General features: G+C 44.1%; 1 long non-coding RNA gene across 1 annotated transcript in view; it reads right to left on the bottom strand.

Moving 5' to 3' along the window:
• Positions 1 to 16150: 16150 nt before the first annotated feature.
• Positions 16151 to 23826, bottom strand: part of LOC121279368 — a 93947-nt gene continuing 86271 nt past the window's right edge. The window contains exon 3 of the long non-coding RNA XR_005943374.1: positions 16151 to 16520. This is a non-coding gene — a long non-coding RNA (uncharacterized LOC121279368). The remainder of the gene's footprint in view (positions 16521 to 23826) is intronic.

Here is a 23826-nt window from a genome sequence, read left to right as displayed (position 1 = left end):
GTATTCTAGTCTTACACTGCATCTCTAAGCATACCCTAATAGGACTCACTCTGTCTCTTACTACCAGTATCAAGATTGTTGGGTTTCCTTTCTGTTGATTGCCATTCTAATCTCATTTTCTCTCTTTGCCAGTCTTATTTTCCACTTTACCTCTCCTCTCAACCGATTGTATTTGACCTGGTTCTCACTTAATGAATTCACCTGACATGCATCATACACCCTCTTTTTTTGCTTCATCATATTCTCTATCTCTCTCGTTATCCAAGGATCCCTGGCTTTGGTGCCCCTACTTTTCACTCTTGTTGGAATGCACCAAGCCTATACCTGAAGCATCTCTTCTTTAAAGGTCACCCATTGTTTTGTAACAGTTTTCTTGTCAATCTTTGGTTCCATTTTACCCTGACTAGATCCCTTATCATCCCATTGAGCTTAGTCCTCTTCCAATTTAAAAGTTCGACTTTAGATTGTTCCTTGCTCTACTCCATTATTAATCTAGACCTTAGGATATAATGATCACTTTTACCCAAAGGTTCTCCAACTGATGCTTGGACGGAGTGTTTAGGCCCCAACATGGTGGCTGGAGGGGGGGAGCTTAAAAGGGGGTGAACCATTCAAAAATCCATAGACTTTGGCGGTATCGTAAAATGCTGCTGGCATAAAATTCCACCCTTGGTCTACTTGGCCCATCCCATTTGCCAGTACCAGATCCAGCTATGCCTCCTTTCTAGTTAGACTGAGAACATAGGAAATTCTCCTGAATACATTTTAGAAATTTGTCCCTGTGCTAAAATGGAGTACTATTTACCTTTAAGATAATGTAGTTAACTGACCATGTGACTGTATTGACTAATTGCTATACAGCGTGGGCTACTTGGGTAACTGTAAGTCTAGAGCAGGAGGTGATTGAGAAGCGCACATGGTGTTAGTGCTCTGTTCTTAGTTCCAATAAACCACCAGTGTTTATTCAGTTAATCAGTCTCTTTACTGATATTGTTTCAAGCACCAACTAATGTGTTAATATCAAGGGTGCAGCTAGTATTTGCTGGACAAAGTGAACCTGATAACCAAAAACATAAAACTGGTGATGAGGATAAACCGGATCAATTGATGGCAGTCAAGAAAGTCGTAGTAAGCCAGCTACGTTACTTCACCTCTACCTTGAAAGCAGTTTGAAAGCGCAGTCTTCTTAGTCATCGAGTATGCTGCAGTTTGGACATTTTGAACCATTCGACCCCGTTTTCGATGACTGGTCTCATTACGTTGAACGCCTAGAGTTCTTCTTTACTGTTAACGACATCGCGGGGGAGGACAAGAAGAGGGCAATTCTTTTGTCCACATGTGGGAGCAAAACATAATGGCTGATCCGCAGCCTCATGTCACCTAACAGCTCTGATACAAAAACTTTCGACGAGTTAGTTAACATTGTAAAAAACCACCAGAAGCCAAAGCCCTCAGTCACTATGCAGCATTTTAAATTCAATTCGAGGAATAGGCTTCCAGGAGAGACAATCGCTGGCTATGTAGCTGCTTTTAAGCGATTAATGGAAAAATGTGAGTTTGGAACTTCAATTAATGACATCTTGAGAGACCAAGTGATGTGGAATTGGGGATGATGCTATTCAAAAGCGATTGCTATCTGAAACTAATCTAGATATTAGTAAGCCTTTAGAGTTGGCAACAGCCATGGAGGGCGCAGCTAGAGACTCGGAGGCAATAAAAGATGCACAAACATCTTGTTGGGCGGGAAGGACCGCTAACAAAAGGTGCAAAAACGTTGGACTCTGCAGAAAGGCGGGAAATGTCCACTATGTACAGGCCATTGAGGAGCAACAGTGCTGTAGTGAAAACCCATGACATTAATGAGGGAAATGCATCCAAGCAGTCTGCATGCGATTAACAGTTCAGAAATATCGAATGTGTTTTCTGCCACCACAATGGTCACATAAAGCGGCTCTGTAAAAATAGGCTGAGGCAGCATTTTAAAAGCAAAGGTAGAAATTGTGAAATCTGTCTTGTTGGAAAACCAGAGGAAGCAGAATCTGACATCTATTCATTATACAACCTGAAAGTGGGTAAAACTGAGCCAATCCAGGTAGTCATTAGGGTCAATGAACAACCCATCAAGATGGAGGACGATACTGGGGCATCAATGTCTGTCATAGGAGAACATACTTTCAGATACTTGAATAAAGGAGTCCATCCTTTAAGTTTGGAAGAGTCAGGCACTAAATTAAAAACATATACGGCTGAAGAAATAAGAGTGAAAGGGACTTGTCAAGTCCTGTTGCAGTTTGGGAATCAGTCTGCAAATTTACCCCTTATAGAAGTAGCTGGGGTGGGCCCCAGTTTAATTGGTCGCAACTGGCTCAAATAGATTTAATTGCAATGGACTGAGATTTTTCAAATCAGAATGCGAAACTTACAGGAACTGTTACAAAAGTGTGCTCCCATTTTCAATGACAAGCTAAGAAGGATTTGTGGCCCAAACGAGGCGTTAGGGCCATCCCCAGAATTATCAGAGCCAATCGTTTGATTGTATCAATATACTTGACTACCCTTCAGGGTCTCATTGGTATGTGCTATTTTCCAGCATACCATGGAAATTCTACTTCATGGTCTGCCCCATGTCGTTTTTTATCTGGGTGATGTTTTAGTCACTGGACAAACTGATGAAGAACGCTTAGCTAATTTGGAGGAGGTGCTGAAACGCTTCTCACAAGCAGGAGCACGCTTGAAATGACAGAAATGTATCTTCTAAGCTAAGGAGGTTGTTTACTGGGGCCATAAGATCGACGCACAGGGCTTGCATCCCATGGAAGAAAAGGTCAAGGCTATTTGTGAGGCACCTGCACCGAGGAACACTACGGAACTAAAGGCCTTCTTAGGTATGATAAACTGCTATGGGCAATTTCTCCCAAATTTATCAACTGCACTGGCTCCATTATACACATTGCTTAAGAAAAACCATAAATGGATTTGGCAAGCCCTGCACCACGAGGCCTTTCTGAAGGTATATAAGTTGTTAAGATCATTGGCCCTACTGGTTCACTTTGACACAAAGAAAGAATTGATTTTAACTTGCAAAGCATCCCCTTATGGAGTAGGGGCTGTACTTTCATTTCAGATGGCGGACTGCTCTGAATGATCCATTAGTTATATATCTCGCTGCTCAGTGCTGACGAGTGATGATATTCTCAAACTGAGAAGGGGGGTTTGTCTGTTTTGTTTGGTGTTCGGAAATTCCATCAACACCTCCAGTGTTGCCATTTTCACATTATATCCGACCACAAGCCTCTGCTGGGATCATTTGAAGAAGATAAGGTGATATCCCCCATCACATTTGCTCGCATCCAGAGGTGGGCACTGATATTGACTGCTTATGAGTACACTTTTATTCACCGATTGGGAAGCCAGATTGCACATGCTGATGCGCTGAGCCGCCTCCCCCTGCCAGATATCAACGTGAAGGTTCCAATTCCTCAGCAACTTGTTTTAGTACTAAATCTTTTGGATTCCTTCCCTGTCCAAGCCAAACAAATCCATGAGTAGACACACTGAGATCCACTTTTATCTCACGTCCGGGAGCAAGTCTTGAATGGATGGTCAGGAGAACCAAAGTCTGTTGACATGAAGCCTTATTTCAATTGCAGATATGAGCTCACCTGCCAGGACGGCTGGGGAGCAAGGATTAACGTGATCCTGAGAGGGCAATACATAGCGCTCACCCTGGCATTAGTAGGATGAAGATGCTCATATGCAGCTACTTGTGGTGGCCAGGGATGGACGTGGACATCGAAACCCTAGTCAAAAGTTGTCTTCAATGCTAACAGGTACAAAAGCTACCCGCTTAGCTGCATTGTACACCTGGGAATGGCTGGGGCGGCCATGAGTGCGCCTCCATATCAACTACGTGGGGCCCTTCTTGGGCACGATGCTCCTTTTACTAATAGACACTCACTCCAAGTGGATGGATGTCTACGAAGTACAGTCACCCACGTTTGCTGCCAACATAGACCATTTGCGACAGAGTTTTGAGGTGCACAGGTTACCAGAGGTGCCTGTGTCATATAACAGGACTGCATTTACCAGGGGGGAGGGTGGAGAGAAACTAAAAGGCCCAGAAGACCAGACATGATAGCCATAGTTATGAAAGAAATTTCAGGGTGGGAGACACAGTTCTCACAAAGAACTTTGGAGGTGGGCCCAATTGGCAATTAGGCAAAGTGAGTGTCGTGACAGGACCTCTCTCCTATAATGTATGGATAAATGGGAGAATAATTAGATGACAAGGGTATTATCTCTGGAGAAGAGAGACAGTCCCCCAAGAAAGAATGCAGTTATCACTTGCACTTGAGTCTGCACCACACGTGGAAGAAATGCCACATGATTTGGAAGTACCAGTGGGGCTTATTGGACCTGAGAGGGCCAAAGACACAAATTTGCCCCGACTTCTACCGAAGAGCCTCGTGGACAGTTAACCCCCGAGAAGGGGGTCTTGGAAAAACCAGCCGAGATCGTTGCGCTACGAAGCTCAATGCATCCGAGGAAGCCTCCTGAGAGACTTGACTTGTAAATTGTTAATTGGGATGTTGTGAAGCTTGTCAATTGTACTTTCAAGTAAAGGGGGAGGGATGTGGTAAAGTGGAACGCTATGTACCTTTAAGATAATGTCGTTAACTGACCACATGACTGTATTGGCCAATCGCTATACAGCGCGGGCTACTTAGGTAACTGTAAGTCTAAAGCAGGAGGTGATTGAAGAAGCACAGATGGTGTTAGTGCTCTGTTCTTAGTTCTAATAAACCACCCATGTTTGTTCAGTTAATCGGTCTTTCTACCTATGTGGTTTCAAGCACCAACTAATTTGTTAATGTCAAGGGCGCAGCTAGTGTTCGCTGGACACAGTGAACCTGATAATCAAAAACACAAAAGTGCCCCTCCTTACTCCAACTCTAAAAATCAATATTTGAGTAATTAAGGTCCCCTAATATCAGCATTCCACCATTCTTAGGCATGTCTATGACTTCCCTGCAGATTTACTTTTTTTTATTCATTCAAGGGATGTGGGCATCGTTGGCTCAACCAGCATTTAGTGCCCATCCCTAATTGTCCTTGTTCAGAGGACATTTAAGAGTCAACCACATTGCTGTGGTTGCTTTTGCTTTTCCTCTTCCCTTTTTTCTCTCTCTCCCTTTCTCTTCTTCTCCTCTCATATCCTAATGCTTGGAGTTCGAATTTTTTTTGTTCCTGTTCTAGCTGCATTCTCAACAACTCTACTTATTTCCGGGTTCTTGCCTTACGTTCGCGATGTAATGTTTCAGCTACCCACTGTAATATTACACATCTCATCTCATTCGAGGGAATCTCTAGTCCTAAATGCCAAATTAGCTCTTTTAACACTTCGAGGGACAGAACTTTTAAATCCTCAAAAATAACTTCCCCTAATTCTTCTAGAAAGGACTGGCAGCAAATGTGGACATTTTTACACGTTAGTAGTATCGAGTCAAGAAAGCCTTTTTGAAGTTTCTAAAATTGGTTTCAAAGGAGCAATTTACTTTCCCCACTCTAGTTCTTTTGTTTCATCTGTGGGAACAATTCTGGCACTGAGCAACCAATTTGTTACGACCGGTCCCCTGGCAAGGTCCTGCAATTTGTCATGATCCTGGATGAGGTACCCTGAATTGCTATGCTCCTGGGTGAGGAGGGATGAACGGGCTCCCCTTCTTTTCTCAACCCCTCAGTTGGTCACAACAAGGTTAATTTAAAAAGGATCCCTTGTGGATACCTTTTCTCAGTCCAATTGTATTTATGTTTAAATGGAGCCAATTTAGCCAGGCTTTCTTGCGTGAAAAAAAGTGATTATTAGTTGCTAAAATGTGAGAAAAAAAATAAAAATGCAACACACATACACACAGATTAGAACTGAGAAGAGTCCAGAAATAAAAGTTAAAATAAAGATATACAAATTAGTCTTTTGGCTTATCCGTGAGAAGTAGATGGTGAAACGTTGCGGCCGTTAAGTTAGGTGATTCTGGTAGAGCTGACTTTGGCAGTTTAGTAGTAGATTTGGAGATTCTTGGTTCTGCAGGTTAGCTAAAAGGAGTTGTCCTATTTCCCTTTTGAGTGTGGCTTTGCTGACTTGTGACTTGCTTCCAGCAATCAGAGAGAGGACTTTTTTACTTGCAAGTGCAAGGATACATAGTTGGTGTTCTTCAGCTGTGACCTTCACAGCACACACTAGCACCAGAACAGAACACCAAAACGAGCACACAGAACTAAGGTTGCATTTGGCTTTTTAATCCCTTTTCTTGTGTATTCCTGGAAGGGAAAAACAAATCTTTCACCCAGATCTGCTTTCTTTTCAACTCACATCATGTCCACAGTCTGGGATTTAACTCACAGGGGATGGTTTCTTATGAGATGATAATCAGCCTTCATTATCTCCGCAACCACAGCAGATTACAGTTCAGTTTTTGCATTGCATATTTTCCTTTGAAGTGCCTCTGTCTGAAGTAGGCTGTATTACACCTTTTTGGTGCGACATTCCGTCCTCTTTGAACTAGTTGGTCAAGTAATCCATGTAGGAATTTTCCAGCAAATGGTTACTTTACAGTCTCAGCAAGATTTTGCTTATAGGTCCTTTTTTTAAAAAAGCACAGATCTTATTTAAAAGTTCAATATGTCCATAAGTGATCTGGGGTTTTGACCCATGGTCCTGACAAATGTCTCTTCCATTTCTCATTCCCCATGACAATTTCTCCTGTTTTTGCCTATAAGGGACCAATGTTTACTTAGATATTCACCTTTTTATATATTTCTAAAAGCTCTTACATTCTGTTTTTATATTCCTGGATAGTTTACTCTCAGAACCTAATTTTTCTCCCCTTTTTATCAACCTTTTGGCCACCCTTTTCTGGTTTCTAAAACACTTCCAATCCCAGGCTTAATACTATTCTTGACTACATTATAGTTCTTTGTTTTAATCTACTACTATCCTTAACTTCTCTAGTAAACCATGGACAGATCTTTCTTGCTGAGTTTTTGTATTTTAATGGGATGTATTTCTCTTGAATATTTTGACTTGCTCCTTTCAATGTTTGGCACTGTTTATTTATCGCTCGTCTATTTACCAATAAACCTTGGCCAGCTCTCCCCTCATACCTATGTAATTGGCTTTGGTTAACTTTAAGATTCTTGTTTGTGATTGGAGTATGTCACTTTCAAACTTAATCTGGAATTCAATTGTATCATGATCACTAATTCCCAGATCTTTTACTATGAGATTACGAATTAAACCTGCCTCATTGCACAACTCTGGATCTAAAATAGCTTTATCTCTAGTTGCTCCACAACATATTGTTCCAGGAAACTGTCAGAAAAGCACCCTACAAATTTATCTTCCAGGCTATCTTTGTCAATTTGATTTTTCTGGTTTATATGAAAGTTCAAGTCCCCCACAATTATTACATTGAATTTGTTACAAGCTCCAATTATTTCTTGCTTAATGTTCTGTCCGATGGCAGAACTATTGTTAGGAGGCCTGCTCCCACCAACATTTTCTGACCTGTGTTATTCATAATCTCCACTAATACCTATTCTACTTCCAGATCTTCTGACTTAAGATCCTTTCTCACTATTGTTCTTATGTCATCCTTTACTACGAGGGTCACTCCTTGTCCTTTTCCATTCTGTCTTTTTGAAATGTGTAACCTGGTTTATAGTTGAGGATTAATAGATCAGCCATGATCTCATTGAATGGTGGAGCAGACTAGATGGGTCAAATGGCCGATTTCTGCTCCTATGTATTATGATCTTATGGACGTCTCCTGTACTTTCACTATGGATTCGAGTGCTGCTGGGCACGGCAGGTGGGAGGGCAGGTCAGGTGGGCACTCGACCCCCGCTTTTCTGATGAGTGCCTTGCCGTCATCCTGGAGGAGGTGGCTGCCAGGAGGGACGTCCTTCTCCCCAAGGATGGGAGGAAGAGGCTACCACACCTCACAAAGAGGGCATGGGAGGAGGTTGCAGCAATGGTGAGCAGCTACGAACTGGTATGGTGCACCTGGGTCCAGAGCTGGAAGCGCTTCAATGACCTGCCACGCTCAGGAAGGGTACCATGTTGGCATGGGTCAGTGTGCAGAAGTGTTAAGGTGTGGCTGTCCCCCCATGGACCTCAGGGGTGCGAGAGTCTGAGTGCCGTCTATCAATGATGCTAGAGCTGGCCAAAAGGGTGAGCCCTGGCTGCATGGTCTGAGTGCCTTGCGGCTCGAGGCCCACAACTTGGACGTACCCTGCCAGGTGCTCCTCAGTTGTGATTGGCCAGGCTACAATGGAGCTGCAGGTACAGAGCGGACTAATCAATACTTCTCTGCTGTTTCAAGAGAAGAAGGCCCAAAACAATATTAAAACGTCACGGACCCGCTGCTTCTGAATCCTTTCCAGATACTAGCAAGATGCCCTGGAGCTTGAGAATTGGCACGCAACCGGGTGTGGAGAGGCAGAGGTGCCAGACCAAGATAAGAGTGTAGTGAACAGAGGTGAGATTTTCGGATTGTGCAACCATACTAGTGTAGTCTCTTCATTGATGTGACCCTTGAACCTGGAGTCCGCATTGATCATTGGAAGACGGGGGCACCGTGATGCAGATATCCATGCTCTCACCAGGGTACCTGGCATGCACAGTGACGGTGTGATGACTTTACTTAATGCCATTTCTTTGTCCTCCCTTTTAGGTTCACCAGCAGGCATGCACACTGCAGACACTGAAGGGCCATCCCTGAGACCAGAGGACCACTGAACTTCTGTTGCACCTGCATCACACCCGCGCTCTAAAGCAGGTACCAGTGCAGATACAGTACCTCGTTGGGCATTAGACCAGTAACGAGTACCTCAGTGCACTATGGTGAGGGCATGTCATACTCTCTTGACGTGCAGGCGGAGGCAGAGATTGCCCAGGGCGCCGGCAGTCGGAGGACTGCTGGAGACCAGGATGATGCTCAGTTGAAGGCTGATGATGAGCCTCTGGAGTTGTCCATGTGGCAACAGATGCTGGATGTCCAGTGAGATGTGCAGGAGGATCTGGCGGAGATCCTGAGGGTCTGCATGTCATGGTGTCCATGATGGAGGAGCCCATGCAGAGCATCAGCTCTGCGTTGACCTTCATGGCCGAGCACACTGCCTCCTCCGTTGAGAGAGTGACAACTCTCATGGAGACCGCAGTTCCAGGAACAGAATCAGGGATTTCTGGGGTTGTGCTCGGAACTGCAAGCCCTCACACAAGCACTGACCTCAGGTGGTCAGCGTCTGTGTGGGAAATGGATGCTGCACCCAGTATTCCAGGTAGGTGCCCGTCCAAGAATAGTGAGTAGGGAGGTCCAGAGCAACCTCACATTGGCGCACGAGCTGCATCTCTGCAGGCTCCTCTCAGGGTGCTCTAGATGATGGCAACAGCTCCTACACCCATCTGCCAGTGACTGTGGCACCTGATGAGGCTGCTGCAACTTGGGAGATGCCAGCCGTGGCACTGGCCGCTCCATCCCAGTCGGGGCCAGCACAGGCTCCACTTGCCATAGGACAGCCACCAAAGTCAACAATGCCAACAAGACACCAGAGTTATCAGGCTATCTCCAATGCCGGCTGTCTCCAATGCCAATGCCAACGAGAGGGTAGCACCAAGACGTAGCACTCACAAAAATAAGCTAAAAATATCATGAGCACAAGAGAGACAGGTCATGGGTGATTTTTATGTTCATTTATGTTGACTTTATGAATATTGGTCTGGGATTGAAGACCAGAAATGTTTATGTAACTATTATTGAACTGTCAGAATGAGATAAATTGTGTGTTTGTCATCATGGCCTTAGTATGTTTACCTTTTTATTTCATTGGTGCGGGGAACGCCAGTATGTAATGCTGGATGTAGGTGGCTCCGAACTTTATTGTACAGGCACTGAGTGTTCCTTGTGTTCAAATGAAAGGGTCCTTTCAGCCATCTGGGATGGAGATGGCAGCCTGGCATACGGTTGAAGGTGATCTTTGGCAGCCACCTGAAGGAGCATTGGATCAAAGCATCCCTGGTGTTCCTGCCTTCCTGCAGGTTACCGAGGTCAGGCTCTATTCCCCCAGCGTTCTCCTCATCGTGCTCATCCTCGAGCTCACTGCTGGGCTCATCATCTGTGGCCTGTATAGCTGTGTCAAGATCCTCTTCCTCCAGTGTGTCCCCTCTTGCCAGTTCCAGATTGTGAAGAGCACAGCATGCATCAGTGACCCCCTCTCTGGTGGGAGGTTATTGTAGTGCACCCACTGAATGATCCAGGCATTGGAAGCGCATCTTGAGAAGACCAATGGTCCTCTCTACCACTGCCCTTGTGGAGGCATGACTCGTATTGTAACATTTCTCTGCCTCTGTTCTTGGATGGCAAAGAGGCGTCATGAACAACCTCTTCAAAGGATAACCTTGTCACCCAGCAGCCATCCGTCCAGTCGGGCTGGAACACTGAAGAGCCACAACACCTGGGAGTGTCTCAGGATGTAAGTGTCATAGCAGCTGCCAGGGTACCTCGTACAGGCTGCAGAATATGCATCCTTTGGTCACACACAATCTGCACGTTCATGGAGTGGAAGCCCTTCCTGTTGACGAAGGCACCTGGCTGACCGGCTGGCATCTTGACGGCCACATGTGTGCAGTCGATTGCACCCTGGACGCAGGGGAACCCAGCAATTGCTGCAAAGCTTCTGGCTCACTTAGCCTGGGCTCGTCCGTATGGTTAAGGGGAAAGGTCAGGACCCACCTAAACAGAGCTTCTGTCACGAGCTTGATGCAACTGTAGACAGCTGATTGGGAAATTCCACACAGATCTCCCACTGACCCCTGAAAAGAGCCAGAGCCATAGAAGTTGAGGGCCACTGACCCTCAGAGACACTGGTATAGACTATCCACCCACACAGTCGGAGCTGATCTCAGGCCCTGTCATCTGGCAAATGGAAGTCTCAGTCTCGTTTGAGAGGTGGAGCCTCCTTCCGCATTGCACCTCAACATATTGAGGTAGCTGCATCACCGCCTGTAAACCTTGGCAGCTGGATAGTGGTATCTTCTGTGGCCCCTTCCGCCTTGAACTTCCTGCTGGTCTTGCGCCCCCTGTGCCTACACCTCTCTTCCCACAGGTGCCTCCCTGGAAGTTGCATTTGGACACCTGGCCTCCACTCCCTTCTGCCCCTTTCTTCCTCCTCAGAGGAGGTGTCACCAGCAGAGATCACAACCCCCATTACAGGGGTAATGACAGGCTATCTGATACTTGGAAGGGTCCACACGGTCTGAATCCTCCAGGCGCCTTGCAGACACCAATAAACCCTGAAATGAAGCCTGGAAATTCTAAGAATGAAGCCCTGAACAGAGGTGAGGCTGCCAAGTAGCAATAAGCATTCTGCAAAACTCCTCACCACTCACACTGGCGATGCTGCTGACCCTTTCTATCCTGCCCGTGGATGAGGTTTTGAAAATGTTGGCTGGCCGCCTGCCCATTTTGCCTGTATTCAGCGCGAAATTGCATGGACAAGGAAAAATCGCTGCCAATTGCATTGTCAAGGGTCTTAAGTGGCCTCTTAATTAATGGCGGGTGTGGCTCTGGCACCCATGTGTGCCCACCGATCGAAATATCGTGTGAGTGCACAATGACATTGGGACGCTCACCTGATGTCATCATGTGCAATTTTACACCTGATTGGGTCAGGCATGCACCCTCCCGCAAGACGTAAAATTATGTCCTAGATCTTGTTTGGTCTGTTTGCACTTTAGAACAAAGAACAAAGATAAATACAGCACAGGAACAGGCCCTTCAGTCCTCCAAGCCTGCGTCGATCATATTGCCTGTCAAACTAAAACATTTTGCACTTCCGGGGTCCGTATCCCTCTATTCCCATCCCATTCATGTATTTGTCAAGCTGCCGCTTAAACAACACTATCGTACCTGCTTCCACCACCTCCTCTGGCAGCGAATTCCAGACACTCGCTACCCTCTGCGTAAAAAACTTACCCCACACATCTCCTCTAAAGTTTTCTCCTCTCACCTTAAATCTATGTCCCCTAGTAATTGACTCTGCCACGCTGTGAAAAAGCTTCTGACTATCTACTCCGTCCATGCCACTCATAATTTTGTAAACTTCTATCAAGTCCCCCCTCAATCTCTATCACTCTAGTGAGAACAATCTGAGTTTCTCCAACCTCTCCTCATAGCTAATAACCTCCAGACCAGGCAGCATCCTGGTATACCTCCTCTGCACCCTCTCCAACGCCTCCATATCCTTCTGATACTTAAAGATTTCACTATGTGAATCATACCTTCATCCATGCTGTTAGACATGGAGAAGTAGCAGTTTGGTCTGTTACCCACTTCTCACACATGTCTCTGAATGCCTGACCAGTAAATTGTGGGCTGTTATCTGAAATTATCTGAGATTATACTGATGACAGCATTTAGAATATGTGCTACAGTGTCTTGATGTGTCTTCTGACTGGCAGATGATAGGATGCTTGGAGAAATAATCAGTGACAACTAAGAAATCATTTCCGTGGATGTGGAAGAGGTCTGATGCAATCTTGTCCCAAGAATGAATAGCAACTTTGTGTGGTAAAAGTGGTTCCTTGTGCCAATTTGGCATTTTTTCCTGACATGCCTTGCACTTCCTGACTGTGACTTCAGTGTCATTGTTCATAGCCAGACAATAAACTGTCTCCTTCTGTAGTTGCTGACACATCTGTTGTACTAAATTCATCAGCTCAATGGGTAGAATATCTTTGTTACACTTGCATGGTGGATCAATCGATGATATGGCATCCTCTCTCAAGTGTAACATTGAACTCCCTTGAAAACTGCTGATTATATTGAAACACTCGGGATACTGTGATGTCAGATCGCTAACTGAAGTCTTCTGATGCTGATCTGCCTTGTGGTATCTGGTTGATTTCATGGAAGGTTACCAACATGAAATTTCGACATGCCTGCTGACCTGTAATCGCTGGCCCTTTGGTTTCTACTACATAGGATATCTGTAACACATAGGATGACTGGCTGCATTTATACTCTGGCACAATGGATCCTACACATGGAATTACTGAGCCATTATATATTGAAAGCTTAATGATAATGGGTTTTGCTGTAATTCTCAGAGGCAGTTTGTTGGCACTTGCTCCTGTGTCTATTTTTGCTGATAGTGTTTCCTGACCTTTTTACTGATCAAATCTTTTTGGGATCTTTCTGTTCTTCTCCTGTGAGCCCAAATCTGTTGAGTTGATGTGAACCTTCATTTCCAATGACTAAACAATTTTTTATGGCCTGCTTGTCTAGATCAGACAGGCTGGAGTTAACAAACCATAATTCTGTGCGCTGTTTAAACCAGTTTAAACTCAGATAGTAGTTAGCCTCCTTCTAATTTAAGCTTTAGAATTTTTTGCCCATTTTTGCAATATTCCCTATCCCTTTCTTCTCCTCTGCCATTTAAATGAATATTCCTGCTATTTTACTGACCAGGATCTGAATACATCAAGCTCACGTTAAGTACGCTTTAAATATACTTCAAATACATGGCAGTGTGCTTGTTGCTTGTAGTTACTCAATTGACCACAGTGTGTTCCACTGCTGTTGCGGCGCTTGGGATGGTCATGTTGCCGCTAGAGCGCGTACTTCTGAAGCTCAACCCATGAAGCTGAGTTGTGGCAGGAACAACCATGATGCTCCACAAAACAAATGATGATGCTGAAGACTTTTCCAGCTTCCATCAACTCCTGATTTTGCTGGTCATCTTTGCAACTTTACTTGGCCCATTTTATGTGATGTTTCTCAGTTTTCCCTTGCCTGTGATTGATCCAGCCTACATTACAGCTACTTACCTTTCCCTACTGAGCACTTTCCAGCACTGAACCTCTTGACATGCTGTCTCTGCCTGTTGAACCCACAGAGGCTGTGCACTGCAATCTTTGGTTCAAGGCCACATACTTTGCATTGACTGAGTGGTTTTAAACTTCAGGCTTTTCTGCTTACCAGCTTCTTCTATCAGCACTGGCACCGTGTTGAGTATGGTGTGTGTAAAAATGTAAAATTCTCCATCACTAGCAATACGCTGTGTTTTTCTTCCCCTTTTGCTTATTAGATAAACATGAAGGCACCACAAGGCACCAACCACACACAAAAGATTGGTTAACACAAAAATACATAGGTTCATTTATTAAGAATTTGAGAAGTTGATAGCAGTATTACATAGTTTGAGAACTTGCACACGTCTGAGTTGGCAACTTCCTCAGGACAAACTGAGACTAAGTCTGAATCACACCATACCTTGCACCATTTCTCCTTTAGTACAGAAAACATAACCAAACCCCAACAACTTCTCCATCTGCAGGTGTGTAGGCACTGATGGTGAACATACAGCCTGACATTCTTTCCAATTCTTCTATTCTTCCAAACATATCAGACATGGAGATTCCTATCATGAAACATATTGGTTTCAGTAATGGTACCAGGATTGAAAAACAATTATTCTAGTTGGTGCAAAGTATTATGGGAGCCAGCAGAAAACTGTTCAATGAGTCTTGCTACTCAACTATTTAAACCATTAACCCTGACTGCTGTTATATTTAGGAGGAATTACATTTGGTGTTGTCAGTAATCATGGCCAGGAAATGATGGACAGCTTGCTGTAACTGCCACATGCTCATCTGGAAATTTGAGTTAGGTATATATATGGGACAGAGAAATGGGACAGGTTAGGGTGCAGCTGTCAGCAACACAGCAATGAGCCATGCGTGCTGATGGTTGCAATGGTCAACAGTTGTGAGAAACTAGAGATTTAAACTCAGCTGCTCATATAATGGCATAAAACTGCCATCATTGGCACTGAGAGGTTTGAATTTGTGAACAGTGAGCTATTGGACTCATGAGAAGGACATGACACTACTGGCATCACTTGGGCATCAGGGGTAGGTAAACGAAGCTATGATGAACCAATGAGTAGAGGGTGAGGGAGTTGAGATGGAAGCAGGCTACTCTGACATTGGAAAGAGTAGCGAGGAGGAACTTCAACAGATGTATCTTCCTGGTCAGCAGGAGGCCAGAGGAAGACAAACAGGGGCTGAAAAGGGAAGAAGGCACCACCCCAATGCATTGACTGTACTGTCAGCTATCTGCAAATACCAGACTGCCTATGCTACAGGAGACTGTCCATATTCAGGCCGTTGGTCTCAGATGTTTGCGTTCTGGTCCACAATGACCTGATACTTCATTTCCCCATATCAGTGCCCTACCTGCAGCCATCAAGGTCAGCATGGCATTGATTTTTCATGCATCTGAGTTGTTCCAAGGATCAGCTTCGGACCTGGACAGCATCTTGCAGTTGGCAGTTCATAATGCCATTTGGCAGGTCACAGATGTCTACTTCCAGAGGCGGAGGACTACATCGATTTGAGACAGATGGGCCAGCACAACCACAGAGGACACTGGGTTTTGCCACCATTGATGGATACTCTCAGGTCAAGGAGGTCATTGTATCCATGTAGCCATCAAGGCATCAACAGACTAGCAAGCCAGATTCCTGAATGAAAAAAGCTTCCACTCAATGAATGTCCAGTTGTGGTCTGTGACCACACGAAGTGTATCCTGCCCCAGATGCCGCACAACTTCAAGCCCACGTCCACTCTCCATGAGTGGCTGCTGGGGCTAAGGTTTATTCCTTAACGAGGCAGCTCCTTATGCCCAGCTGGTACCCAGCCAAGGATGCAGAGATGCACCAACTAAAGCCATCTACTAACATGTATCTGTATTGAACAGAACATTGTCATCTAGAAGACGCACTTCCATTACTTTGACTGCTTGGTTTGAGCCCTCCAGTATGAACCAGCCAAGATGTCTCATATTGTGGTCATCTGCTGTGCACTGCATAACATATATATATACTGAAAAGTCTGGAGCTGGATAAAAAGGGGAAGCTGGAATGCCACTTTTGCTCAGAGAAGGATGTGGGGGGAGGAAAAAAAGGGGGATGAGAGGAGCTCAATGCCCAGGCTTTGGAGGAAGTCTGCTGAGGCTGTTGCAGGGCTCAGGGCAATTGGCAGGCTGGCTAAATTCAGCAACCTTTCACCTGAACAGCTATTAGCCCTTATGACACCTTTCACCAAAGAGAGAAATTATCCAATAAACACATACATCTGAATAATCCCATTACCATTCTCAAGAACCTCCTTGTGTGTGAAACCCCCCAGGCCCAGCATCTATGCCCAGTGGAGCATGGCTATCTATGCCTGTCCCCCTCTGAAGGGGTTGGCCCACAGCTGAATCTGCCTCACCCTCCTCCTCCTGCTCACTGTGTGGTGCGATTCACTCAGTGCTCCCCATTCTAAGATACAGACCCAACCGAGGTGAGTGTGTCTGCGCTGATGGAAGGTGTGAGGTATAGTACGACAGTGCTGCCTCAGAGACATCTCTCCTTGCTGTGGAGTCCGGCAATGTCTTTCTTCCCCGCCTCAATTGGCCCTGTAAGAAACAGAAGAAGACAGCAATGAGAACTCAGGTCACTCAGCATGTGCCTCAGCACAAACAACCCAACAGCTGACAGTGCTTGTATAGCAACAGTGTGGGCAGGAGTGATCTCCATGCTCTTCACCTGTTGCTTGAGCTATAAAATGACCCAGCTTTGGACGACTTCTTGTCTTGTCATCACCCATGAATTGACGCCATCTCCCATGACTTGAAATGATCACCCTCGCAACCTCCAGTGCTGCCTCCCCTTTGGGGTTAGTGTGTGGAGCTGCAGCACATCATTATCCATCTGAGACATTTTCTTTGAACTATGTGCTCCCTTCTTTTGAGGGTGAAGAGAGAAAGATTTATGAGAAAACTGCCCTCCCTCACTCATTCCAGCACAACATAGACATAAGATGTCGTGCTCCTCAGTGATTCCCCTGTGTGAGAGTTACTGATGTTTTGGTGATGCAGCTGGCCACTCGAACTGAAAATGTTAAGGAGAACTTTGGGTACTCAGTCTGCTCAGTTCGTGTGTATGCTGGTACATACAGAGTTAGAGGCCTCTATCAAGGTGTTGCTTGCCTTTCCCAGACCTTATAAGATCATTGAAGTTCTTTCTGTACTGCACCCATGTCCTCCTAATGAATTCCTGGCTGTTGACCTCTGTGGCCAGCTCAATCCATGCCCTTTTTATATGGCTTGGAGGATTTTTCTTCCTGGTGGAGTGAAGAGCACAACTGTCTTCTTGGAGACAGCGTCCATCAAAGGCTCAAAGGAAGCAAGAGAAAAGCATAGGGTCACCTTGGGATGTCTGTCCACGCTAGCGTTGGCCCCCTGATGCTCCATACTTCCAGGCAATGGGAAGTCCAGTCATGGCTACTACTTGCCCTTTAAAATCACCTTCTGTAATGAAGTTATGCCTCCAGGCTGCTTCAAGCACTGTTAATTAGATGTCAAACTCACCTCTGGGACATTTAGGGCTTTTGTATTGAAAGATCATGCTGCATCATTGATTTTGATGCACATTGACGGGTTGTGACCCAGAAATGACACAGGCACTGGGTTCCTAACTCTGGATTGAAAATCCAAATCATGGTGTCACAGATCTGTGTCCCCTTTTCCATGCCATAACATCCCGTGAATTGCTCAAAGGGCCTTAATGACATGAAAATTGACCCCTTAGGTTCCAGCATCACTTAGTAGTTTCATAATAATATAACCCTTAAACTAGCATTGTTATTGCTCAATGTCATAATAACACATTCTGCCATCTTACCTTTATGTCACTATCAACACCTTCTCTAGTCTTTAACACTACCATTAACACTCCCTTTGTCCTGTGTCCATGATATCTTTGTTAAATTTCTCCTTAGCTCCCACCTATCCCTGACATTCTATTTTGCTCCACCTGCTCCACCCCCTCTTAAATAGTATAAAATCAACCACATTTCTACTTCTCTTTAGCACTGAAGAAGTCATATGGATTTGAAACATTAACTGTTTCTCTCTCCACAGATGCTGCCAGACCTGCTGAGCTTTTCTAGCATTTTCTGTTTTTGTTTCAGATTTCCAGCATCCGCAGTATTTTGCTTTTATCTTGACTTTGATGGTGCATTGCCTTGAAACATATAGGCATAAAAATGCTGCAATTTAGTTCAATGCATGAATGAACAGGCAAAACTGCCCATTGTCAGAGTGCCACCAGGGGCACAGGTCTCACAGGTACACAACGAGGAAAAACAGCAATAAGAGACCATTTTCCTGTGATGCTCAGCACAATAGTCATTAAAGGCATTATATAAATGTGAGGCTTTCTTTTGTTATGTATAGGGGACTTTACAAGATGTACAAATGTTTTAAAATATCTCTTTTAACTTAACATAAAACAGAATGTCCTGTATAGAGGAGATGGTGATAATGCTAACTCTGCCTGGAGACAGGCTCATGTGATCCAAATCAAAATCTATTGAAAATCATGTCACAGGTTTCAGACATGAGACAGCTGCTTTCAGAAACACAGAGATGCAGAGACATGGAGAGGGAGAGACAAAAACAGCTGCTGCTGTGAAGAACAGAAAAAAAGGCTGTTCTGTGTGAGTAAACAAGCAGGATGCGGGTGAGAACTGGTTCCCTGTTCAAAGAGAAGAGGCTTTTTCAGATTTAAGGAAGAAGGAGTCAACAAAATGGGCCTTGCTGGTAGAAGTCAGTTGAGGGATAATCAGAAGGCTGAGTGGAATGATTTTTGTAGGACACTCGGAAGACCTGACCTGGCAAAGTGGAGCCTGCATGAAAGCTGGGAGAAACCTGGAACTTCAAGGCTACATGTCTGCTGGAAACATGGCATGAGGTAAAAAATTGTCATAAAGCTTATTTCATTAGTTGCATTAGTTAGTTAATGTGATAGTAGCTTTCCTCTATTTTGATATATTAGTTGCCAGCAAAAATATGTTTAGTTTATGTTGATTCTAGCTTGTTTGTTAGAGTGAAAGGGTTAAAACATGAACTGTTGTTGTTTGGTTACTTCCATTGCTTGCTGGAAAATTCACCTTTAAAAAAAGTAACACTTTTGATTTGCTTTTCAATGTGAGTTAAATAAACTGATAATGGTTTTTCATTGAGCTAATGTTCATGCTTTGTGCTACATGAATACTTTCTCATGCCTTATTAAAACGTGTGAAGCAGGCTTCCCACCAGAAAGACTTCCAGCCTGTCAATCAGGAGCCCCACTTGAAGGAGCCCTGCAGTTAAATCCTGCAGAGCATTTGGGAAATCTACTTTCTGGGGTTCCTACCCTCACAACAGTACTTCCCCATCTGCACCTCACCACAGGCCATCATTCATTTATTTTTCATGACATCTACAAATGATTGTGCTTGTTATTAAATTCAATTTACAAATTGAATCTTTTTGATATTCATGTTACATCATTTCTGCAAACCCATACCAAAAATTAGAAATGTTAAAATGTAAACTGATACAAGGAGCAAACAAGAAAATGTGCGCTTGCATTTTCTATTACTTCTAAGTTCAAGATCTGTTTTATCCAAAGAAATGATTATGTCATTCACCAGTTGCATTGACCATTATTTAATCACTAATATTCAAACTCCATTTAAAACGTACCAGTCTGCTGCCTAAACACTTAAATTCCTTACAAACAACAGAATAATTTGTTTAGTTGTGTAAGCAGCAGTGAGACTGCATACAATAAAATAATGCATTCTGCTTTTAAAATGAATAAAAATTGATTGTGTCCCAATAAAATCTAAATTGGCAGAGTGTTAATTGAATTTCACATAAACATCTGTAGCAATCTGTGACTTTTTATTGTGCGGTAATGTAATATAGGACACTCAGGAATAAATGTATCCTCCAAATGATTTCAAAGAAAATTTCTAATGCTGCCTGATGAAATTGTAAAAATTTGATTATAAGGATGTGCTAATGATTCTTAAAACAAAGCAAAAGCATTTGAACACAAGAATAATTTTGTCTTACTGTCTGTTAGATAAATCATAAGTAAATTAATGTCATCTGAAAAACGTATGCCTTGAAGATATAGAGATCATTTAGTACAACAAATAAAAATATATTACGAATAGATAAGAATAGATTACTATCAATGAAGAAAAACATGCTCTAACAATTTACTCCATAAAGATAGTTTTTCTAACCTCTCTCTCAGTCTAACAGGCAATTTTAAATTGATGACCCCTTCATCATTGATTCTTCAACCAGGTAAAATGGTATACCCATAGAAGGTTAATTTGACTGATACCTGAGTTGGGGTGGGTGGTGGAGGGTGGTGGTGCAGTATGAGGAAAGGTTGGACAGGATGGGTATGCATCCATTAGAGTTTAGAAGAATGAGAGGTAGTCTTATTGAAACATATAAGATCCTGAGGGGACTTGACAGGGTGGATAATGAAAGGGTGTTTCCCTTTGTGAGAGAGACGAGAACTAGGGAATAGTTTAAAAATAAGGGGTCTCTCATTGAAGACAGAGATAAGGAAAATTTTTTTCTCTCAGAGTTCTCTTTGGAACTCTCTTCCCCTAACAGCAATGGAGGCAGGGTAATTGAATATTTTTAAGGCAGAGATGGATAGATTCTTGGCGAATAAGGGAGCCAAAGTTTACCAGGAGTAGGTGGGAATATGGAGTTGAGGCCACAATCAGGTCGATGGGCCGAATGGTCAACTCCTGCTACTAATTCATACGTGTGTATTCACATTATCAAATTCCTTCATCATTTTAAAAATACCTCTTAAATTTCCTTTGTGGTGAAAATAGACCCAGTTGGAGGATGAGTGGGGTGCCGGGCTTTTCAGCGCTTTCTTGAAATTCAACAAAGGAGGAGTTCAGGATCAGAGGACAAGACTTTTTATATGCAAACCATGCTTTTTATACAATCACAGAACTCCAGTTGAATTTCTGAGTACCATCTGTACTGGCATAAGGCACAGAACAGCCTCACTGGGAGATGAGGGGAAGGGAAGTGCTGGTAGAATGGGACCCAAATTAACCGTGGGCCATTTTGATTCATTAGGTCTTGTCTGTCAGCATCCCTTTAACAATTAACAGCTTATTTTGTGTTATAATGCTCCTCTTCATTGCCAATTTCCCTGTTGTCAGCTAGTTTCAGTCTTCATATTGTTGCTTTAAAGGATTTAGGGCACACATAGTGATTTCGCCAACTCGTATAATGATAGATTTTCCCTTCATGTGATTCATGGCCCGTTGCTCAATAGTGCTGGAAGTAGAAAATGTGCACATCTGGGCAACCTAGTAGCTTCGGGCTGCTGCAATATGAGGTGGTCTGTTTGGCTTTCAACCAGCCGGTTGATTAGGGTAGGGGATACAATGCAAAATGTGCTCGACACATGCTGCACCCAATGGAGCCCTAAAATAGCAAATTGGAGTTCTGTGATTGTATAAAAAGCATGGTTTGCATATAAAAAGGACCTACTATATGACTCAGGCAAGCAAGAGGTGGCTCAACACCAGCTTCTCAAGGGCAATTAGAGCTGGGCAATAAATACTGCCTTTGCCAGCAGTGCTCACATCCCAAGGACGAATACAAAAGATCATATCCCCTATCACCCACAGGATGGCTCATTGGATTTCAATTCTTCCCAACCCCAGGAATTTCAGGCCCACCTATGTAAGTATTTTGAAACATTTGTTTAAGTTCAATTTATGGACTTGGCTTTGGAAAACAGTGAAGTATCCCTCAATTCTTTGCTCTTGGAACAAAAAGCAGCAGGATCAAGAGGATCACCACTGAGGTGCTAAGCTAAACAGACACTTTAAGTCCTCTGCTTAGTGCCCATGCTTCCCTGACCACAGTTCCAGATGAAGGAACTGAGTAATGCGCTTTCGCCATGAAGAAGCAGCTCCGATGTAGCAGCTATCAGGTAGCTTTTGGCATGCCTCATAAGGGAGACCTTAAGCTAACTAAGATCTGAGTTCACTGCCAAATGAGTACTGCCGTCAGTACTGCTGACAATGATCTCTTCAGTTTGGAGTCATTCTGCTGCTCATTCACACTGGCGTTCCTCTACCTTGATCTAGATCATTCTGCACATAAACTATCAGTGTCAAAAATATCTGACAACAAAGGTTTCTTTCTATTGTTTAAAATTGCTATGCCTCCATTTTTGCCTACTCTTAACTGCTCTTTTAGTATCTCCCCTCTATTTAAAACAGCATGAGAGGAGAGTGGGACACTATTTTAAACAACCAGGGAGGAGAGTGGGACACCATTTAGAACAACATGGGAGGAGTGGGACACCATTTAGAACAACGTGGGAGGAGAGTGGGACACCATTTAAAACAGCGCAAGAGGAGAGTGGGACACTATTTTAAAAAGCACAAAATGAGAGCAGGACACCATTTAAAACAGCACAAGAGAAGAGCGAGGCACCATTTAAAAGAGTGTGAGAGGAGAGCAGGACACTATTTAAAACAGGGCGAGAGGAGAGCAGGACACCATTTAAGACAGTGCGAGGGGAGAGTGGGACACCTGTATGGAGTTCCAGGATTTTGACCCAGCGCCATTAAGGGAATGGTGAAATAGTTCCAAGTCAGGATAGTGTGTGGCATGGAGGGGAATTTGCAGGTGGTGGTGTTCCCTTTCATCTGCTGTCCTTGTCCTTCTAGGTGGTAGAGGTTGTGGGTTTAGAAGGTGCTGTCAAAGAAGCCTTGATGAGTTGCTGCAGTGCATTTTATAGGTGGTACATACTACTGCCACCGCTGTCAGTGGTGGTGGGAGTGCATGTTGAAGGTATTGGAGGGGGTGCCAATCATGTAGGCTGCTTTGTCCTGGATGATGTTGGGCTTCTTGAGTGTTTTTGGTGCTTCACTAATGAAAGAGGGGTTCCATTTTGTGGGGCACTGGCATCAGTATTGGAACAGGAGGGATCTGTACCGTTGGGACGGTCTCCACCTGAACCGATCTGGAACCAATGTTCTAGCAAAAAGGGTAAATAAGGTGGTCAACAGGACTTTAAGCTAGAAAATTGGGGGGGTGGGGGGAGGGAAGGGTAAAACTCCAAGAAGTATGGCTAATGGGAAACAAAGCAGCAGGTTAGTGTGTGGCGGTGGGTGGGGGGGAGTGGGGGGGGGATTCCACTTCATAGAAAATTTTGAAAATACTGAAAAGAAAGGAGAGCCCAGGAGAGGCTATTAAAGTCTCCAGAACACAAAATAGGACAGAGTGTTTGGAAAGGGCTAGGATCTAACTCCAAGCACATCCAAGTGAGAAAAGGGACGGGAAATGCAAGACTGAAGGTGTTGTATCTGAATGCATGCAGTATACGAAATAAGGCAAATGAGCTTGTGGCGCAGATTGAAATTGGCAGGTATGATGTGGTGGACATAACGGAGACATGGCTGCAAGGGGATCAGGACTGGGAGCTAAATATCCAAGGATATACATCCCATCAAAAAGATAGGCAGGTTGGCAGATGGGGTGGGGTTGCTTTCTTAGCAACAAATGAAATTAAATCGATAGCAAGAAATGACGTAGGGTCAGATGATGTAGAATCTGTGCGGGCAGAGTTGAGGAACTGCAAAGGTAAAAAAACCATAATGGGAGTTATGTACAGGCCTCCGAACAGTAGTCAGGATGTGGAAGATCAGGAGATAGAAAAGGCATGTAAGAAAGGCAAGGTTACAGTAATCATGGGGGATATCAATATGCAGGTAGACTGGGAAAATCAGGTTGGTAGTGGATCCCAAGAAAAGGAATTTGTGGAATGTCTACGAGATGGCTTTTTGGAGCAGCCTGTGGTGGAGCCCACTAGGGAACAGGCAAT

This window comes from Carcharodon carcharias, chromosome 6 (assembly GCF_017639515.1).
Source record: "Carcharodon carcharias isolate sCarCar2 chromosome 6, sCarCar2.pri, whole genome shotgun sequence".
In the NCBI taxonomy this organism is placed as follows: Eukaryota; Metazoa; Chordata; class Chondrichthyes; order Lamniformes; family Lamnidae; genus Carcharodon; species Carcharodon carcharias.
The sequence above is the reverse complement of the archived record's forward strand: the minus strand, read 5'-3'. Positions and strand labels throughout refer to the sequence as shown.